Raw genomic sequence first — 15,539 nt, 5'->3', positions numbered from 1 at the left:
CACCATCAGAGGGATCCCGGCTTCTTAGAGCTCTGGGAGAACCTACCAGCTGACCTTTTCTACACTGCCATTCTGACTCACGAGCCCTCCTCCCTGTCTGCAGAGCTAGCGATGCCATGCCTCCCTGACCCCCTTGCTATGGTCCCAGCTCCTGGCTACAGCTGGGGAAACTTCTCCACACTGAAGATGCAGGAGCTTTGGTCAGCCTCTTTCCCCACACCAGCTTCTTCAACCTTCACTGTGAAATCCTCTTTGGCACCTAGGCTCATGGGTTCCCATGATTAGAGTGCTGTTGTCTTTGGGAGCTGGTAGTCTACATCCTCCATTACGTTTCCTTTGCTCCTGTTTTCTTCCCTATGAAATGGGGACAGTCAGGTCCCTCCAAGTTTATCACAAGTACATCGTATTAGTTGCTTTTCTGGGCTCTAGCAGGGACCTGCCCATTCCAGCTCATCGCTTAACACTCCAGGGGTGTTTCCATGCCATTCTTTCTAAGAAGTGAGCCATGTGCTCAGGTCATTTCGCCAAAGAAATCGAGGAGTCTCTGTTCTAGACCCACCCTTAACTGAGGGAAATCAGTAAAGGTATTCATAATGACTTCAAGGTTTGGGGACCAAGAAGATTTATAGAACAGTTTATTTGGGCTATGGTTCTAGTATGTTAGAGTTCATTCCGGCAGAGTGAAGACCTGGTGGCAGGAGCAAGGAGCTGGGATCTCACATCTTGAACTGCAAGCATGAAGCAGAGAGCACACACTGGGGATGCTGGGAAGCTCTGGAACCTCAAAGGCCAACCCCAATGAGGTACTTCCACCATTATGGCCACACCTCCTCAATCTACCCCAAAAGCAACACCAGCTAGGAACCACGTGCTCAAATGCCTAGGACTATTGGGGCGATTCTCATTCAAACCATCACACACAGGGTTTCAGGCCACGCCTGGACTCAGGGACAAAGTGTGTATTTGTAAGGAAATCCCCAGGAGACAGGGGTGTACAGTGCAGACTGGGACCCAGAAGCAATGAGACCCCATACTGTGATTGGGGATCTAAACATCTGGACTCTCATCTCAGCTCTGCCACGAGTCACTGTAGAGTCAGAGCTGCCCAGGCATTTTCTGACCTGATGGCTGAGGTGATAATGGATATATCCCATAACTCCCAAGTCATATTAGTGAGAGGACCCCCACATTCCCATGGTCATAATGAATTCCTGGTCCATTAGTTCTGGTTTTGAAAACCATACCCACAGCAGGCTGAGCTGGGCCCTCATAGGATTGATTTGTTGCTCCCCAAACAATGAAGTCATTATGAATACCTTTACTGATTTCCCTCAGTTAAGGGTGGGTCTAGAACAGAGACTCCTCGATTTCTTTGGCGAAATGACCTGAGCACATGGCTCACTTCTTAGAAAGAATGGCATAGAAATGCCTCTGGAGTGTTAAGCAATGAGCTGGAATGGCAGGTCCCTGCTAGAGCCCAGCCCAAGACCCTGACCTGGAGTCAGGAGCTTCTGGCTCCTGCCATGGCTTAAACAGCCTCAGGCTTGAGTGGCCTTGCTCCCCACCATGCAGAGACAAACCTTGTCTCTGAGTCCTGCTCCCCAACCCATCACCAGGATAAATTCTGCCATAACTAAAGTCTGTACAGAGAGCTAGGTTTAGCTCTACATTCTGTACCAATGAGTTGGCCATTTTCATCTCCATGGGCTCCCCCACCCCCAAGGTCTGCAAGGAAAATAGAGAAACCACCCCACATTTTTGTTATTCAAAGAACCCACACTGGACTCAGGTACTGGGGAGTGGAAGGAATTCTAGAAGTCTCCTTGTGCTATGGCCATCTCAGCACATTTAATTTCAATATGGATATGCTGTCTACAGGCCAGTGCCACTACTTGGGTCTCCAGCTCCCCCAGGTGGGCAGAAGTTGGAGATTGCCCCTGCCCGGCGATGCCAGTGATGTGTCCTTCAGCAGGGATTCTGGGGCCTGTGAGAGCACCGTGTGTGGAGCCCAGGGCACTGTACCTTGCTGAGTCCACAGTGGAAGATGTTTTGGAATAGGGTCTTCTGCCTATACCTTAGAGGGAGCAAGGCAGGGACAGTGTATATGGCAGAAAGCTGGTAAGAGCCCATGATCGTCATGGAAGGCACCCGAGAGGCTCAGGACCTCAGCATCACTGAATGAATGCCAAGCTGAGGCTTTGGAGAGTTCTACCATGCAAGAAAGGTAGACACCGTTGCAGTGGGAAGGAGCTCTGGAAAATTTTGGTCTTTCAAGGATGCAACCCAGATAGGTCCTCACAAAGGAAGTCAGTGTGGCCAGGATCCTCACTACATGATGGCATCTTGTGACTTCTTGCATCATCTCAGCTAATACTGTCGAGCAGTTTTTGAGGCTGGAATTAGTGACCCCCTTGATACAAGACAGTTACACTGACACATGCACTTGTGTTTTCCCAGAGTCCCCCTGCTGGGTGACTACAGCTGCTCCCTTCAAAGCAGCTGTCCCTTGCTTTTTGTGACTTGCTTTTCCTAATGGAATGAGAGTACCAGCTAGAATGTAGACCTTGGATAATCAGGTGGGGGCAGGGTCCATCTGCCCCTGTGCTTGGGCCTCACCATGAGTACAGCTCCAGACTGAGCCTGCTGACCCTAGGCAGAAGCCTGAGGGCAAAGGAGGCCCAGCCTGGACCAGTCAATCCCAGCCATCTGCAGACCATCATCAGAGAACTACTGAAGAAGATGGGGCGGTGGCTCACACCTGTCATCCTAGCACTTGGGGGGTTGTATTACGAATAACTCTTCTAATAAAACCTCTCATTTTATCTCAAAGAACAATCTGTCTCTGTGTCTCCTTTGAACCTCAAACTCAAACACTGGCTTCCATACTTAGAAATGGCCTAAGTGTGAAATTTTAAGTTATGTATCTTTAATCATAATTTTAAAAAAAGATCACATAGCACAAAGAGCTTAATGAGTGTTAGTGGTGGCCATGTGGCCAGCAGAGTGTGGGGCACCCCATATGCTCTCCTACAAGAGTGACTGTGAGTAAGGAGAGGGCTGTGCTGCTTGCTCTGCCCACTTCTCAGAGGAAGGGGTGTTTGTCCACACCGGTGGACAGGAGGCTAGGGCCACTGTGGTAAGAGAATTATGTCTGAGTTAGAGGGTTTTGGGCAGTGTTTAGTTTCAGTCTCCTCACTGTGGGAAACTGAGGCCCAGAGGCAACCCCAGGTCACTCTGTAACCTGGTGATTGATTTAAAAAGTGGAACGTGGGCCCTGGCTGCTGCTCCATGTACTTTCTCTTCTACCACAGATAGGCATACCAAGCACACTTCATTCAATCATGGATGGTGGAGGCTAGACCCCAGCAGGCATATGAAGATGGCTTTGGAGACTCAGCACATGCAATCAAGACATCAGGCAGCATGTGCGCCCGTGCGCCAGCACGCGCACGCGCACACACACACACACACACACACACACACACACACACACACACTCCCGCATGCATGTACATGCACATAGACACACAGACAGACAGACAGACAGACACATACCCGCATGCATGCACATGCACATAGATACACACACAGACAGACAGACACGCACACACACTCCTGCATGCATGCACATGCACATAGATACACAGACAGACAGACAGACAGACAGACAGACACATACCCGCATGCATGCACATGCACATAGATACACACACAGACAGACAGACACGCACACACACTCCTGCATGCATGCACATGCACATAGATACACAGACAGACAGACAGACAGACAGACACACACACACACACCCGCATGCACGCACATGCACATACACAGACACACTCGTGTGCATGTCAGGTCATGCCTGTGGGTGTCCCTGACACAATGATAATGAGGAATCAACTCCAAGCTTACGTCCTACGTCCTTCTCCTTAAAAAAAAATTAAGTCAAATTTGTTGCTGCATGGAATCCTTAGTTTGGGGTAGGGTTAATTAAAAGAAAAAAATACATATTAAAAGGACAATTTGATTACTGCTGCACATCAGTGAGGCCATGAATAATTGATTGAACATCTATGTTAATTGCTTCCTGAATTTGTGATTTTGCTGCGGAATATCGAAGAGCAATTTTGAAATTAGTAATGATTTCCTTGCACCTGCATGGCCCAGCCTGTCTTGCCAATATAAGAATACCATCTCCTGAGTTTCAAAGCCACCTCTGCTCCCTGTCTATCCCCCTGCCACTGGCAGCTGGCTCCATTTCCCATTGGCCAGAGTCTCTCAGGGTATTCTGCGTCAAACTCCCCAGAGTTTGTAGGAATACATGCTCCTGTCTCTACCCACACTCTGAAATGGCAGGCCCAGGTGCCTGGCTCCACACACCAAGGCCAATGCCCCCTACTCCATGGGTTTCAGTTTATTGTGTCATGGCTGGGATGGGTTCCAGTCCTAGGCAGACTGTTCCTCTGGGATGTTCTAGAGCACACGTCACCTAAACAAATCCAAATTGCTTTCCTCTGCACATTGCTAGCCCAGAAAACGTGGCCTCGGCCGGCCTGGCCCTATTTGTTCAAAGCGACTCCTCCCCAAATAGCCACCGGGAGCCACATTTGCCAGCTCCAGTTCTGAACCCTACCAAGGGTCCTTTCTGTGACTTTCAAATGTTACTTTCCAAGAGCTCTTCGCTTACTCACAAGGGGCCTCTTACTGCTCTGCTGTTTCCTGGATGGAGCAGTGCTCAGAGATTATTAGCTAATTACCCTGGCATTTAGAATTTAGCGTTTGTATCTTGCATGGGCTCTATTTTCTCCTAGCTTCTTTTTTCGTCTGTTTTGGTTCCCATGTCCCTCAGACAAGGGCATAGGCTTGTTCTAAGCCTGCATGTCACCTGGCTTGGAGCTTTGCAGGATCCTGGTACCATTGGCTGCTAGGCTTCTGCTGAATGGGGTGCAGCTTTGCCTTGGGTGGCCCTGGCGATGACTATAGGTGTTTCTATGGGCCTTCCTAGGGATCTGCCTCTCCACACCCCGCCCCCACCCCAGAGCATATAGGGTAAGGCTTTCCTCACAATGACCTCTCCTGACCTCTCTCCTCAATCTACCTGCTTTGAATAATGCAAAGCATATGGTTCACTTAAAAGTAAACAGGAATCAGTAGGAGGGAAGGGAAAAGTGGATCACCAGGGATCAGAGGGGTCTGACCTGGGGGTGGTCCAAGGAGGAGAGGGGCTGATGCTGGTTTCTCAGGCTTGCCTGGCTCTCTTGCTATAGGGTGGGGAGAACCAACACATGGTTAGGTTATAATCAGTCCTCCAGGCAACAAGCCCTGCATAACACTCCGTGGAGTCACCTGCTCTGAGGTTGCTGTCTGATATCGCAGCACAACTGCTTCTCTCTGGGAGGACCCTAGAAGGACAGGATAGAAGGGGGTCAGGGAATATTTTAGGATCCAGCATCAGGTAAAGCCACCCATTTCATGCATGACAAAACTAAGGTTAGCATGACAAAAAACGGAAACTAGTATAGCTCAAAGGAAGCTATGGCAGGAAAGATCCCTGGGACGAGCAGTGGGCATGAAGCCCATACCAGACAGGATTCATGGCTGGTGGCAGCTGGAGCCTGAACACATGCAGGTGCCCACAGCACGCACAGGTTATGGTAGTTCAGAACCAACAACAGCATATATGCATACATGTGCAAGCAGAAGTCAAAAGGAGCACATGTAGCCATTGTAGAAATAGAGGCAGGGACATGGTAAGGATAGGCCCTGGTAAAATGGGCAGAGGAAAGGAGGCCTTTTTCACGTGTAGGAAGAGGGACTGTCATAGAAGAGATGCCAATGAAAAAGCTCAGGGGAACCTCTCTGACTAGGTTGAGGGGTCTGCAGATCATGTCTAGGCCTCTAGAGGCAGCCTTCTGCTACCCTCCTAGTGTTGGGCAACAGAGGAATGTCAGGACAGGGGATTGCTGGTCTAGAGTCTTCCCCTGGGTTCTGCCTTTCCAGCCACAGGGCTGAGCATGGCACTGAAGGCTGCAGAGCCTTCAGGAGATGGGCCTGGCTGGTAGAGGCGGGTCCTTAGGGGTGTGCCTTTGAAGTTACACTCACTCCTGGTCCCAGCCAGGTTTCCTCTGCTTCCTGCCTGCAGCCTTGTGAACCAGCAGCTCTGCCTCTTGCTCTTGCCACTAGAGTCATGGCCTTCACTTGCAGCCCCTTCCTTGGTGGATGCTAGCCCCTGAGCTATAACTGTGAGCCCCAAATACCCTCTTCACGTGTGCACGCAAGTGAGCTATCTCCCCAGCTTCCCTTTCTACTTTGCCAGTTCTTTTCATTTTATTTGTTTATTGAGCCCAAGTCAGTCTCAAAATCACCATGTAGTCTAGAATGACCTTGAATTCCTAGTCTTCCAGTCTCTTCCTCCTGAGTGCTGGGTTTACAAGCATGTGCCGCCACACCAAGTGACCTTTGCTCTCTCAGCTTCTTTCAGGTATCAGTCAGAGCGACACAAACATGGGTGTTACTCGTACAGGGAGCTCTGAGCACTGGGCACTCTCTATGACGATAGCTCAGCCACAGCCATGTCTGCTGGGAGCATTATTGGAATCTGGGACTCCAGACACTGCCCACAAAGTTGATGTTTATAGAACAGACCCATACAAGAATCAGATGCACAGGAGAACAGTGGTGTGGTGGCCAGGATGGGGTGGCAATCCCATTGTCACGCTACAGGAAACCCAAGAGATCCCAGGGGCCCCAGGCAACAGCCTGTTTCTCTCTGGGTCATGGGTGATGACCAGGCTACGAGGTGGGGGTGGGAGGAGGGGCAATGCTCCCAGTATAACACTGGGACACAGTGGAGAGCAGGTCTCAGTTACTGATTTCTGGTGACTCCTGTCCCAGCTTAAATCCCCTGGACACAGCTAAGGACACAGGGCTAGGGAAGCCTGAGCCTGGGCCACAGCCAGGCCTGTGTCCTCCAGAGTTCTGGTGCCTCTTTTTTCCTCTGGCTTCACAACACGCTCTTTCCCTAGGGAACTTCCTCGGGCTTGAGCACTCTGAGAGGACCCTGGCTGTGCAGTGTCTGTTCTGACAGCTCAAGAAAGAATAATCTCCCCTGGTAGGCTCATAGACATGTGCTGCCGGGTAAGGGCAGTGTGGACCTGTGCGCTTGGGCCTCTCTTCTGATATTCAGCCATAGCGGAGGGTGCCTGAACTAAGAGCCATTCATGACTTCCAACCTTCGACCATCTACTTCATGCTCAGATGACATTCACAGGGGTTCCTTGTATCCTGATCTTTGCTCCTTCCGTGGTGAGGACAGCACAGGGATCCAGAATTCCTAGGTCTGAGCCTATGCTGTCATCAGAAGCTGTGTGATCTAGAGTGAACAACACAGCCTCTCTGAGCCCATTTTTGTTTGTTTGTTTGTTTGTTTTTTGCTACTGTGGAATGAATACTGTCACACACCTGCCAGAACGACCATTGTGCCATTGTGTCTGAAGAGGATATGGGGTTACAAGTGACCCATGAATACCGACCCAAGAAAGAATAAGGAAAAATATGTCCACACCAAGACTTGCACTGAAGGTGTTGGAAACCACAGAGTGCTTCCCTGACAGGCGCCTGGGGTACTGTCAGCCCCTCCACTTTTGATCAAGTTACCCAGGGTGCATTGATCTGTGCTGTCTTTTCCAGCGTGAGACACAGAACATGGCACACTGTATTGCTCAGCAAATGCATGTCAGAGAGGGAGTCACCAATTGTATTGCAGAACTCAGGGTCATCAAGGGCAGGTTGATATGATGAATACTTCTCAGGTCCCTCCTAAAACAGCCCTAGAGAGTGTCTGGCTGCCCTCCACTGCCTCCTCTCTTCGCACCCTGAGCCCTCTCCCTTTAACCCCTCTCTCTAACCCCCTCTCTGCCTCTTCCCTGTCTTCACTCTCTTCCTCTCCCTGACCACACCCTCTGTTTCCTTGTCTTGTTGTTCCCTGTCCCTCTACTCTCTCTCTATTCCTCTCCCTGTCCCCTCCTCTAGTCCCCTGCTCCATGTTGTGGGCCAGTGCAGGAATGTTCATGCCAGGCTTGGATGAGAACTTTCTCTTTTCTGATCTTTCTTAGCATTCCAAAGAGGCTAAAACTACAGCCCCACTCTGCGGTGATAAGGCCCACAGAGCCAGCTGCCTGCAGCCTTTCTAAGTGAGGTTTGCACGGTCACAGTGCATGTGCTGTTTAGGTGTGCTTTTGTACTCCTGAATCTAGCATTGATCTAAAATGCTCACTATCCTGACCTTCCACAGGAAAAGGTTCCTGACCCGTGTCTCACACCAAGTGTGGACTGAGAGCCCCCACACCCGTGTGGAGAACCCTACAGGTGCTCTGCAAGTGTTGCTGCACCCATGTTATGGGTGCAGACACTGAGGCTGAGGTACTGGGGCTTGTCCAAGGTTGTGATGCCAGCAACCAGCACCAGGCCTTGTGGCCCAGAGCCAACCCCAACTGCAAATGCAAGGTGAACACAGTAGCACAGCTGGCAGCAGCCACAGCACAGGGGGATCTTGGGAGGAAGGTAAATGGGGCTCCTGGACCAGGTGGAACAGATATCCGGCTGGATGGGTGGGGATTGGGAGTTGGGATGACAAGTGCCTGCGTAACTGGAGCAGGGAAGGAGAGCCAGCTGTGATGGCTGCCCACAACTGGGGACCTAGGAACTGCAGCTGGACACTGAAAGTGACATTTGTGGGTCATAAAAGACTTCCAATAAGGATACTCATGGGAGAGTCTCCTCTGGCATTGTCAGGAATCAAAATATTTCCACAAAGGACACATGTTCCTCATTATGTGGGGAAATGTGAGTAGGACTGACTGAGGTCTCAGTTGTGACCAAAATGCCACTAAAACTTCCCTTTAAGGGCACCAGCCATCGGAATCAAAGTTCCAGCCATTGAACTTTGGCCCCAGACTTCCTGAGCTCTGAACTGGGGAAGGCGTGTGGGGCTGTGTGCTGGGAAAGGCTTTGATATTTGCAGAGCTGGCATGGAGCAGTTCTGGGGGAGGGGCTTGCAGGGTAAATACCGAACGACCTCAGCAAATATCAGCTCCAACTTTTTCACCCCGAATGATTCACACATTGCTCGGAATTCGCTGGGCGCACGATGTGGTTAATTTAAACACTGCGGCGGCAGGCAAACCTGAGCGGCATCTCAATGCGCACAGACCTTATTTTTAACAAGACATACTTTGGCACTTGCAAGAACATTTAAAAATACCTTCTCCATTCCGAGGCAGCAGTGTGCTGTCCAGGGGGAGGAATCCTCAGTTTGAGGTCACTGCTTTCCCTGAGACCTGGACTTGGAATGTGTTGATCAGAGCTATTGCAGAGGCTGCCGTGAGCTTCCAGAGCCAGGAAGTAAACAGATTGCAGGTATGGATCCAGAGCCAGGATTGACAGCCACTACACTGTCTTATCCTCTTCACAGAGGGGTCTCGGGAGTGATCAGGTACCTCTGTCAACTACGACACAGGGACACATGTTTCTGGCCTACGCTGTGGACATAGAGTGAGGATGATGGAAGGGTCATTGCTCCCAGAGTACATGTCGAAGCAGGAAGACAATGAACATGGAATTGAATAGCTAGTTGCTTATTCTGAGACCACTGTTGAGTTTTTATGAACTTTGCAGAAACCAATACAAGGGGGACAGAGGACTGCACAGCTGAGGTGGAGTGGAAAGAAGCAGCCTCTGATCTGACAGAGGAATGGGGTACGTGAGCCAGTCATACAAATTTGGGGATGGGAGGAACAGCAATTAGAAAGTCTTGAAAAGGGGCGGAGCCTGGCGACTTCTAGAAAGGCCTGTGGTGCAGTGTGATGGAAGAGGACCAGGCTGAGGTACAGTGAGAGAAAAAAGAGGAAGGGACAACCCTACAAGCCAGACCCGTGTGGAGGTTCTGGGTGGCCTTTGTGGTGGTATGGGGGCAGGGGCACAGCGAACAGAGGGGACACTATGTGACATAGGTGTGCTGACACCATTCATATACCATTTCATGGGAATGACGTTCCTCAGATTGCTGGAGCTGGTGTCTAGCCCTGGAGCTGTGCTTAGCCTGCAGCAGGAGCTTAGTAAGTATTAAATGATTACATACAAAGTCCAGGAGCTGCACCTTCTTTTAGAAGACATCTGGGGACACTGGCTACAGCTGGCACTACATTACAGAGTCAGGGTCCTCATCCCCAGTGCTGCACTCAGCAAGCTCACGTCAACACAAACCAAGCACGCACTTCTTGTGCTTTCCTTCCTCCCCGTGGCTCTCTTGCATTTACTCTCAAAACCCAGTCTGCCGAACACTAGGTTAAAGAGCACACAGTGTGACAGACATTTGAGGCCCTTGCAAGAAGCTTCAGTCCTTGCCCTGACATGGCTGGGAGGGCTGCATTTGGGGCAGTGCTTAGAGTAGCAGTGGCTGATGGCTGAGCATTAAAGGCATGGTAATCAAAGAAGGGTTTTTCGTGAAGGGTTTCTCTCGGAACTTTCCATAACATTCAGCCAGGCGACTAGGGAGCCCTTGACCTTCCTAGCAATAGACCCAAATGATGCATAGGGAAGCCGAAGCCTGTCCTTCTACCCCAAGCCCTGCTTCCCCCAGGCCCAGACCTGGTGAGAATATTAGCATTGAGGGTAACCTAGCTACACCCCACAGTTCACTTCGGCATTTGGTATCTCAAGAAACATATCCTCCTGGCAGCGGCAGCTTAAGTCTGTGCTTTAGTTTGCTCAAGGTGCTTCCTAACACCCACATGAGGGGAAAATAAATGAGGCCCTATTAATAGACAAGAAAGTGAGGCCTGGGGAAGCTTAGGGAGGGAACCATACGAAGGGAAATGTAAGGAGTTATATGGGACTAGAGGACATTGTACAGGGCAGGGACCCAGATCACCAACAAGGCCTTGGCAGACACAGGCTGGAGACCATAGTTCAAAGACAACCCTGCAGGATGTTTCAGTCTGCCCCTGCTGGCCATGTGCCTGCTGCCTGCTGGGCTTTGGGAACACTGTGGCAAGATAGACAGGTGCAGCTACTGTCCTCTGCAAGGGGTAATGTGAACAGGCAGAGACTGTGAAGCCAAAGGACCTAGGTGGGCAGTGAGCTCTCAGCTGGGACTACAGTGAAAAGTGGGGCCTGTACAGGGGGAGACTGGAGAGGGCCAAGAAGGCCCAGGGAACTGGAGAGGGCAAAGGATTTGAGGGAGAGATGCGATCCACCTGGGGGTGGAATGAGGACAAGCCGGGGATGTGGTCACGACTGTCTGATGGGAGGAATGGGTATATGGATACCCACGTCACCTGTGGACTGTAAGGTTGGAATTCAGGTTGCTTTTTCGTTACTTCTGTGGGTCGGCATGGGCATTCAAGCCCTTGGAGGCTCTGTGAGGGGCATGCTGATCTCTGTAGGTGCTTCCTAACACCCACAGGACCATGATATGAACTACCTGCATGGAGTCAGGATGGGTTATGCTTCCTCTCACTGTGCAGAGTCAGGCTGGCCACTCTCTAGACACAGGTCATTTACCGGAAACTGAGTCACAGGATTGTCACTCCCACATCTCTGTTGAGCCTCTGCATGCCCTGCCTTCCTGCCTTACCTCACTGTTCTCACTCCAGGTCTCACTGTGACCTGATAGATAACTGGCAGACTTCCCAAAGTGACAGAATCCCTTCTTCTCCACCTATGCATATAGCTACCACCTTCCCCAAAAGTCTGTCTCACCCTCTAGGTCCCTCAACCTCTGCTTCTGAACTGCCAGCAAATCTTGCTGGTGTCCCCTAACAGATTTTTTAACCCAAACCCTAGGGTTCTAGATGTCATTGTCTCCCATTCTCTAGGGCTTGCATACTTGTCTGGCTGTGGCCTGGCCTCCAGTGGAACTCCTCCTCTCTGACCTGGAATGCTCATGTTCTCTTCTGCAGCCTTTCTAGTGTCTCTTCTACCCTCTTAAATCATGCTACCTGTCTTCTTTCTGTCTCACAAAGAGGCAACCTCACTCCTGCCACAGGACCTTTGCACCTGTTACTCTGCACCCCTTATGTATCTCTTCTTCTTGTGCTTCAGAACTCAACTGGCCCTCACCTAACAACCCACTCTGTGCGGTATTCTTTTGAGACAAGCTCTCTCATTGAACCTGAGTTAGGATGGTAGCCAGCAAGCCCCAGTGATCTTCCAGTTTCTGCCCTTCAGGGTGCTGAGGTTACATACGCTCCACCATATCTGGCTTTTTATGTGGGTGCTGGGATCAGAACTCAGGACTTCATGCTTGCACAACAACCATTTTCCCCACTGAACCATCTCTTTCTTTCTTCTCTATTCTTCCCTCTTCGTGTCTCTCACCATTAAATGTCTCCAACTTCTGAGTACCAGGCCTGGTACGCAGACAAGCAGCCCATCAACACTGTGAAGTGAATGAAATCATGTATAAACATGCAGATATTTTCAGAGTACATTTTTGTGTCTTCCTAACATTATTGTAATTTGCTCCCCCTCGTTAAAGGCTTTGTTATATAATAGCAGGATATTAAAAAGAATCCATCTATTCTATTTTATGTGTATTGGTGCTTGCATGAATACATGTATGTGTACTGTGTGGTACATGTACCAGAAGAGAATGTCAGGTCCCCTGGGACTGAGGTTACAGACCATTGTGAACTGAGACTCAAAGCCAGTGTTCTTAACCAGGAAGCCAACTCTCCAGCCCCAGTAGCAGGGCATTTAAAAACAGTAGTCTGAGCATAAACAGAGAAGACTTGGAGCTTCATCAACCCCACAGTACGGTAGCAGGGTGCATCCAGGTGCAAATCCTCCAGATTTCACTTATTCACAGATGCAGAGGTACCATTGTAACCATTCAATGCAGTATCCCTAGTCACATGCTCACTGTCTTCCAGCTGCTGGGCCCAGCACAGGTCCTTACTGAGATGCTGGTCTGGAGTAGGTTGCTTGGCTGTGACCAGAATGTGTTTGGGAATGGATAGCCCTTTGATGTGGGGCAGCACATGCACGGTGTCCTGGTTTGCTTTCTGTTACTGTGATAAAACACTAACCAAAAGTGACTTGGGGAAGAAAGGGTTTATTTTGCTTCCAATTCCATGTTATAGTCCATCATGAAGGGAATTCAAAGCAGGCTCTCAAGGCAAGAATTGATGCAGGGGCCCCGGAGAAACACTGCGTAATGCAGTGGTTTCCAATCTGTGGGTTGTGACCCCCCTTGGGAGGTTGCATGACCCATTCACAGTGGTAGCATATCAGACATCTTGCATATCAGATATTTACACTATGATTTATAATGAATTTATGAAGAAGCGACAAAATAATATCATGATTGGGGTCACCACGACATGAGGAACTGTATTAAAGGGTCGCAGCAGTAGGAAGGTTGAAAACCAGTGCCTTAATAGCTTGCTCCTCATAGTTTGCTCAGCCTGCTTTCTAATACCACCCAGGATCACCTGCCCAACAGTGGCATTCCTCACAGTGTGCTGGGACCTTCCGCATCCATCACTAATCAAGAAAATGCCCCCACAGACTTTCCCACAGGTCAGTCTGATGGGGCAATTCATCAATTAAGAGTCCCTCTTCCTCCCGGGTAGTGATGGCACATACCTTTAATCCCAACACTCGGGAGGCAGAGGCAGGTGGATCTCTGTGAATTCAAGACCAGCCTGGTCTACAAGAGCTAGTTCCAGGACAGCCTCCAAAACCACGGAGAAACCCTGTCTTGAAAAACCTAAGGGAAAAAAAAAAAGAGTCCCTCTTCCCAAATGACTCAAGTTTGTGTAAAGTTGACAAAACAATAACCACCACAACAACCAACCAATCAACCAACCAACCAACCAACCAAAACCCAAACAAACGAGTCAGCACCATAGCATGTCTGCCCACAGGACACAGGGAGTACTGCTCTAGTCATCATGACTGATAACATCTCCAACACTTCCCAGTGCCCTCAGGGATAGGAGGTGGAAATTACCTCATAGAACCCCACTGGTCTAAAAGAGAAAACAGATGTTTAAAGGGGACCCCACAGTTCATTGTTTCAAGTGCATGTGCGTGTGCAGGTATGTGTGTGTGTGTGTGTGTGTGTGTGTGTGTGTGTGTGAGAGAGAGAGAGAGAGAGAGAGAGAGAGAGAGAGAGAGAGAGAGAGAGAGAGAGAGAGAGAGACCACCTGAAGAGATGTCATTCTTCAGGAGATCTCCATCTTGTTTTTTGAGACAAGGTCTCTCACTGGGATCTGAAGCTCGACAAGTAGTCTAGGCTGGTTTGCTAGTGAGTCTGACAGTCTTTTCCCTCCCTGGTGTTGGGATTACAAACATGTTGACTTTTGTGCGGCTTCTGTGGATCAATCTCAGGTCCTGATGCTTGTGTGGCAAGCCCTTTATTGACTGAGTCATCTTCCCAGCCCGCCTGCCTGTCTCCCTCCCTCATTCTCTCCCCCTTTCCATCTTTTTCCTTCTTCCCTCTGCTCTTCCTCCCCTTTCTAACAATCCTCTCTGAGCCTCTCCTTCCTGCGTATGATGGAATTCTTATTAGCAGGGTGTGCCTTAGTAGAGCGTTCTCACCAGAGTCATGGCTGCACACGTCTTGTCTGTATACAAAACACCTCATTGTGACATTGTCCTGTTCCAACCTTGAAAGGCTTGGGTTCAGACAAAGAAGGGACTCAAAAGGAATAGATGACCCTGCCAAGGTCACACAGGTAATGCATCTCAGAGCTAAAACTTGAACCCAGGTCATCACAAAGTTAAGTCTCTAAGATACATTTGAAGAGACCACGTCACTTTCTGTAGAGGTAGCATACTTAATAGAACTGTCTATTTGGCATGGGGAACTTTTTCTTTCTGAGAAAAACATTGCACTTAACTGTTGTGTATCCTGTGCTGCTATGTCAATTGGTGGTCACCAGGACTACAATCTGCTTAGCAAAATAAAAGCCCACATCTTTCCAGGGCTGGTGAGGCTCCTTATAAATGGAGCCCTGCCTAGTCTCTGCCTCAGTCCCCTCTGCTGTCCCCTTTGAGCACCAATCTCAGGACAAAGCCTGGGATCTGGGTGTGTCATTTAAGCCCCTTAGAGTGGGCTTATCCCCCTCTCCAGCTCTGTCTCCCTCCATTTGGTCCCCAGGCTTCTCTCAGGCTCCTGCCACTCCTCAGTGATTCCCCCAGCTCCCCATCCTTTCCTCATAACTGTGGTCTCCTCTCCCCCAGGGAGACCCTAGCCCACCCTCCTCAGTGACACCCTCATTCTAAGGAGTTCTGCTCCATCCCTGAACTCCCTCAGTCCCCCATGGCAGCTGGGTCTCACTGAGCTGTGGTTTCATGTCTATCTTCCCGGGGACCAGGGACATCCGACATGCTGGTGTCACCCTTATGCCCTCAGTACTATCCAGTTTGGGGACATGCATAGACAAGCATCACTCAGGGAGGTTCTGTACACTGGGCAAGTTCCAGAATCAGAATCAGCATGGCATGAAGGTTCTCAGTATTGAGAGCAGAG

The sequence above is a fragment of the Cricetulus griseus genome, chromosome 8, assembly GCF_003668045.3.
Source record: "Cricetulus griseus strain 17A/GY chromosome 8, alternate assembly CriGri-PICRH-1.0, whole genome shotgun sequence".
NCBI classification, from domain to species: Eukaryota; Metazoa; Chordata; class Mammalia; order Rodentia; family Cricetidae; genus Cricetulus; species Cricetulus griseus.
The sequence above is the reverse complement of the archived record's forward strand: the minus strand, read 5'-3'. Positions refer to the sequence as shown.